Source organism: Sinocyclocheilus anshuiensis, unplaced genomic scaffold (genome assembly GCF_001515605.1).
Source record: "Sinocyclocheilus anshuiensis isolate Anshui unplaced genomic scaffold, SAMN03320099.WGS_v1.1 scaffold110, whole genome shotgun sequence".
Lineage (NCBI taxonomy): Eukaryota > Metazoa > Chordata > Actinopteri > Cypriniformes > Cyprinidae > Sinocyclocheilus > Sinocyclocheilus anshuiensis.
In genome coordinates, this window is record NW_015544155.1 from 774,618 (window position 1) to 781,297 (window position 6,680).

Sequence of the window (6,680 nt, forward strand, 5' to 3'; positions counted from 1 at the left end):
CACACACACATACAGGGCCTAAAATTAACACTCGCCAAGCACCAAATGCGAGTAAAAATCGGCGTTGGCGAGTATATGTAACAGTGTCAGTCGCCAGTTGGCGGGTAAAACTTTTAAGAAATATAACAAATGCAATGTAATGAGAACAACAGCCAGTTTTTAAAGAGATTCGCTGTTTCTGACGTAAGCAGATAAAATAATATTTTCCATAGACAAGATCCTCGTGATTAGCTGTTCTGTCATAAGCAACAAGAGCGAATCAAATAATAGGATACAAACGGGCTGATAAGGTCAGAGCAGAGTGATGGCCAGCTTGTCCCTACACGGTTCTAATAACTTTTACCAGAGAAGATATTACTGCTTCATTTCGGAAGATTAACTTTTCCCATCTTTATTCTTCATGACCCGAGAATGTGGCGACTTCAACGCACGAAAACACACAATTATGTCAAAATATGCGGTTTTGGCGAATTACCTCGTAAATGTAGTCTTAAATGAGTTATAAAGTCTTATATGACCGTAAAGAGTTTGGAAAAAATAAGATGTGTCAGATACGCGTCATCAGGTTTTAAAGAGACAGTGCTGCTTTTAAAGTAAAACCTGCTGAAGTCTGTGATTGATGTAAATCAAAGAACAAAAGAAAAAGAGAAATCACTCGACTGCTCTAGTTGCTGATTAACTTTTGTAGCTTGAATAAAGATTAATCTGTATAGTCCATGCGAAAATTTCTTTAAAATCACTTAATATTTCAGAGCCTATTAAATATTAAAAAATAATGGCTTTCAATTATACTGTAATGTTGAATGGCTATAATTCATAGGGAAAATTGAGGGAAAATGCATTTAATAGAGACACCAGTGGCAGTATTGGTATCAATTCTTCATTAATAATAGGCTACTTAGTAAAAAGATGCCATTAAAAACATATTTAAAATATACTATCTTTGTTGTTTCTACATTAATTTAGAGGTTCAATGTGAAATTATGACAATATAAATATGCGATTAATCATGATTAATTACAGAAAAATGTGTAATTATTTTTTTTTATCGATTGACAGACAGCACTAATGTTAACCTTTTATAGATTTTAGATTTCAATTAAATTTCTAATTTTATAGGTCCCCCCCAGAAAGAGATCGGGACAGCCTCCACCCCCTCGGCCCCCTTCAAATTTTCAGTTCGATAATCTGGCCCTCAAATGAAGCTAATTTAATAGCCCTGCTCTAATCCATTAACATGGGTGCGGAAAAAATATGCACCACATACACACTGCAAACGGAGTATGTGTGAAACAGGCATAACACGATGGCCTGCTCCGTTTGCCGAAAACATGCAAAGGACAAGAATCTCAACATTTTTTAGGGACAAAAAAAAGATAAATCAATAAATCTGTTTGTTTGTTTTTTTTCTTGTAACTTTTTAGGGACAAAAAAAAAAGATAAATCAATAAATCTGTTTGTTGCTTTTTTCTTGTAAGTATACAGTAAAGGACAAATTAAAAACATTGTAAATACATTTAGTCATTGTAGTAGTAATGACTGCCTGTTTATGCAAAAAGAGTTTCATGGCCGGTAAAAAGTATTTTTGGCTGGTAAATGTTATCACATCAATGGCAGGCGTGGCAAAAAGTTAGTTTTAGGCCCTGTAATGGATTATACCCTAGAAAGTGCGCAAAGCATGCTCCCTTTATCACAAAGCGTCACTCATCTTTGTTCATCGCGATCTTACAAAGTTCCATTAAAATCAATGAAGCTCTCTAAACTGCACAATGAATCTCGTATTTACATCGTGTCTGCACTTAGTCATGAGATGATTCACGAGTGTGCAAAACTGCACTTAAAAACAGCGGCGCTTTCAGCGGTGAGTGAATTCAAAACAAAACATTTCTGATTGGCCATTGCGTTCAAGAAATCAACAGATATGTCTGTGATTGATTACATTGCTCAACACTACAAAAACACGTTGAGAGTATTTAGCGCTTTGGCTAAGCGCTCCAATTGCAGCGGGGCCGACATCAGGAATTCCATGACTAACAATTTGGTCGCCCATGCTTTCAATAATTACTTATTATTACAATAATAATAAACAGTTAGTGTCTACAGTTTCCTCTGTGAAGCAGTTTGGGCAGATTTGTCTCATATCTGGTCTACTGTGGTTTTGAGAGATCTTCATGAAACTACTGTCCTGTGTCAGAAGCTGTAATCACCAGAAAAAAAAACAAAACTGAAGCGACATGTAGGTGGAATCAAGTTGCATGGCTCTGTGGTTCACTTTGACCCTACGCAGCTTCTTGTATCACGCAGAGCAAGAAATTGATGCAGTCACCCATTGAGTGGTGGGAACTTCAGTCACCAGACAGACCATGTGGGATTGGCGATAAGGAGCTCAAGGCCACCAAACTAGAGCGATGCGGATTACAAAACTTTCACTTCCCCTCTAAGGAAACCACCATTATGTGAACTTTATTGTACAAGCGGGAATTTCTTGTCAGGAACATGCTGAACATGCTGAACATGTCAATATTGGAGGCTCCATCTGACTTTAATGTTTGAAGTGCTGATTACTGTGCTCTGTAGTGGCCAGCTGGGGAGCGTTCACTTCATTTTCCATTGCGAAGAGAGGAAACTGAGTTGTTGTGAAGTTTCAGGCGACAGTGTTTTATAGGTGGACCTCCTGGGAACAATGAGTAGGCTATTCCACAGAACAGTGGTTTTCATACTCGACTCCACTAGGGGGCGCCACAAAAAAATAAAGAAGATTTTTTCAATAGTGTTTTAATATTTTTTAACCGTATTTAAAAATAGTACAAAATGTATTTTATATAATATAAATAAAAGACCGAAATATTGTCATGAACATAAATAAAAACCGATAAAAAGTCTTTTATAAATCAATAATTTAATGTTAAAAACATGCTGCTTTGAAATATATTCATTGTGAAAAGCGCTATACAAATACACTACCAGTCGAAAGTTTGGAACAATTACATTAAAAAAAAAAAAGGTACTCAATTAATTATAATGTTTCCTGTTATTATCAAAGTTAAAAACAGTTTTTGCTGTTTAATATATTCTTTGATAAATGGAAAGTTCAAGAATTTGCATTTATTTAAAAAAGAAATCATATGTAATATTATAAATGTCTTTACTTGCCATTTTAGATCAATTTAATGCATGCTTGCTGAAAAAAATTGTTAATATTTTATTTTATTTTATGTTTCTAAAAATTTCTTAGAATTAAATCTGAAGGATCATGTGACACCGAAGATATCACAACATTATTATTATTATATATATATATATTTTTTTTTTGTATTGATCTACTAAATTTAGCCTTGGTGAGCAGAACTTTCAAAAGCATTAAAACAACTAAATTATTCCAAACTTTTGACTGGCAGCAGATATTTGGATTTAATTTAAAAAATGTTTCTCTAATACTGTAATATTATATTTTAAATAAATAAATTAATTCATACAAATAAATAAAATAAAAAATACTCCATCCCAATAATGTCACTGACTGTGTATCAAATGTTTTTGCTCTCACTACATTTATTTGGCCTCATAGGGAAAAAAACATCTTAAATGTCTGCTGACCTATTTTTACTTCAATTGTGTTTAGAAAAGCTGATTAAGCCACATAAATCTGCATTACTTCACCCGACAAAATCCAGGCTAAAAGTTCTGCCTTCATGACCTGAATGACTCAATTCTATCGCAGTTAATTCCAAATCCAGACCTTAAACAGTCAGCGAGTGTGTAATTAGTTAGCCAAATGTGAAGTCACCCTGAGAGCTTTGCTGCATGGCATGTTGTTTAATCAAGCATCTTCACAAAGGCCTGACGGAGATAGAGTCTGTCTTTCATTAGAGAGTCCGGATTTAGAAGCCAGCTGTAACTATCATAAGCGGCACATTCACTGGTTTCCCATGGTATAATTAAAGTTGCTTTTACTTATTTTGTGTCAAAGCTCTAGGGTCTCTTCTTTCTTTAACAGCTTTGAACAGCCTCATCCTCTATTCGCACATTTCTCACTCTGAGAATACCAGTAAGATGCTGTTTTGAACTTTTCTGTAGCAGAAATAAAAGCCACCGGTCTATAAAACAAACAGACTGGAATCGTTACAATAGCAAATTAAGTGAAGTGTATAACACTTGTAAGAATAAAACAGGTTGACCTTAAAACAATTCATCAGAGATGCAAGCACTCTAACCATCATAACAAGAATAAAACATGTTGATGGTTGTTCAAGATCTATGATTTTCTTTTTGTTCATGTTACGAATCCGGTTCATGGACTTCCGTCCAATTGCCACCAGAGGTCGCTCTTCCATTTTAGTGACTCTCTCACTACATAGACTTTCACATCACCCCGGACTATATTTCCCAGCAGCCATTTCACTAATCACACGTTCACCTGAAACCAATCACACACACTATATAACACACACTCAGATCCTGTTTAAACTGCCGAGTATTGTTTTAGCATTTATGCTGTTTAGCGTAGCTACTTCATGGAGCCAGTTCCCTGTCCTTGTTTAAGTTTTCTAGTTCTAGTTAGGGATGTGCCGAACGAGGCTTTTGAAGCAGTGAGGCTTTTACAACAAACTGCGTTGATTCTTCGAAGCTTTTGACACAGTGCTCTACCCCGCCATCTGGTGGTCAATAAAAATTCTTACACCAACTGTATCATTTAGATGTTTTGTTCATTGGGATGTCATTGTAAGGTTTAATTGTCTATTTAATAAGCATATGTGTCATAGCAAGGCAGCATGTGTGTGTGCAGCGATAGAGTTTCCCAAATTTATTGTATTTTGCACAATACAATGACAATAAATACTTTATTTTCTTCATTTTTACTTGCATCAAACTTGTGTCTTTTCACATAAATAGAATGTTTAATACGCCAATAAATTAGACCTACGTCATTTTTCATTGCACCATTTTTGTGTGTTCCTTACAAAAGAACACAAACATGCACATTGTTAAAAAACACAAATGCACAAATACAAATGCAGTTATTGCATTTAATATATTTTGCAATAATATATTTTTCTCCCCAGTGTGAGCTGTTGACAACAGAGGACCGCGTTTACAAGCAGCAAAAATGTTTGTGGTTAAGGAAGGACTTTTATCCTTTTTGGGAACAGTGGTTGAGCCCACAAGGTGTTTTAATTTTCATTCAGTCAACAGACGTTCACATGTCATTGTTTTTAATAGTAGTACTATAATTAACAACGATACACCACGTAAAAACACTACATACATATAAGCATGCTGACTGATATAACTATAACATTGCACTAAATGGATTGCGGGTATGGTACAGCGCAATCGATGCACTTTGTATTTGAGCCTAGCGTGACGTGTCAGTGAGGTAACAAAGCTTCGTTTTCACAGGTCACGTGACAGCCTCATTTCAAGCAATGCTCCTGACACTGTTTTGAAGCACTAGTGTGTCAAAAACTCAAAACGTGTGTCGACACTATAGGTGTCGATCTACCCATCCCTAGGGTGCATGGCAGCCGCAAAGGAGGAGCTCGCAAGCACCCTTCTGAAAGCTAAAATGGTGAATGGGACACCCTACAGTCTCGTAGACTTAACAGGCGTGCTCACATGGCAGCCATTGTAAATGCACATGACGTGTGCCATTTGGGATTGGGCCATAGTCTGGTGTTGTCCTTTAATGGATGTGCCAGTGGCTTGTGTCTTTTAAGCATGCTGACTGATATAACTATAACATTGCACTAAATGGATTGCGGGTATGGTACAGCGCAATCGATGCACTTTGTATTTGAGCCTAGCGTGACGTGTCAGTGAGGTAACAAAGCTTCGTTTTCACAGGTCACGTGACAGCCTCAGTTCAAGCAATGCGCCGTCATTTCGAAGCACTAGTGTGTCAAAAACTCGAAACATGTGTCGACACTAGGTGTCGATCTACCCATCACTAGTTCTAGTATCCATAGTCTAGTCAAAGTCTTGCATTGCCTGTTTCCTAATCTTTTGCCTGTGTATCTTGGATTTACCCTTTGCCTTGCTGTTTCGGACTGTGTTTGCACCTCGCCTGGACTATTGCTCCTGTTATTGGATTACCCCTCGATAAAGCTTTGCAAATGGTTCCGCACGTCTCTCGTCCCTGTCGCCTCATTACAGTTCACTTGAAATTGTTTGATGTATGTGTCAGATTTGGGTGGGAGTCTTTTATACCAGTTAAGACCCTTCTTCCAAGACAGTTTAATACATAGCAGTGGAATAATGGCGAATTTGTGGAGAGCTGCCAAATAAAACATTAAGGTTTTGCAGATGTTATCACTGTTGTTTTATGAAGCCTTTTTTTTTTTATATCAAGAAATCTATTGATTTTGTAATATTTTACTTTAAAAGTATGAGGAACCAGGGCATCTTTCCTGGAAAATCATCAGAACAATCCATTAAAGCTAAGTACATGACCAAAGCAATCTGAGAAGGTCCTAAATAAAAATTACAGTGAATCACGCAGCTGTCACACATTGTGATCTAATGCATTAATCTGTTTGAAGTTCATATCACATTTTGAATGGCTAATTATTATGCCAGTACAGATGCAGACTTTGTTGTGGTCTCAACTGATAAATTAAGTTCTGTAAAATTCCACATTGTACTTACATATATTACACTGCTGTTCTCACCTTGCAGCCATA

The 6,680-nt window shown here is 36.4% G+C and overlaps 1 protein-coding gene across 1 annotated transcript in view; it reads right to left on the bottom strand.

The window, feature by feature from the left end:
• Window positions 1-6,680, bottom strand: part of LOC107695381 (contactin-associated protein-like 2) — a 409,258-nt gene that overhangs the window by 211,195 nt on the left and 191,383 nt on the right. The window lies entirely within an intron of this gene.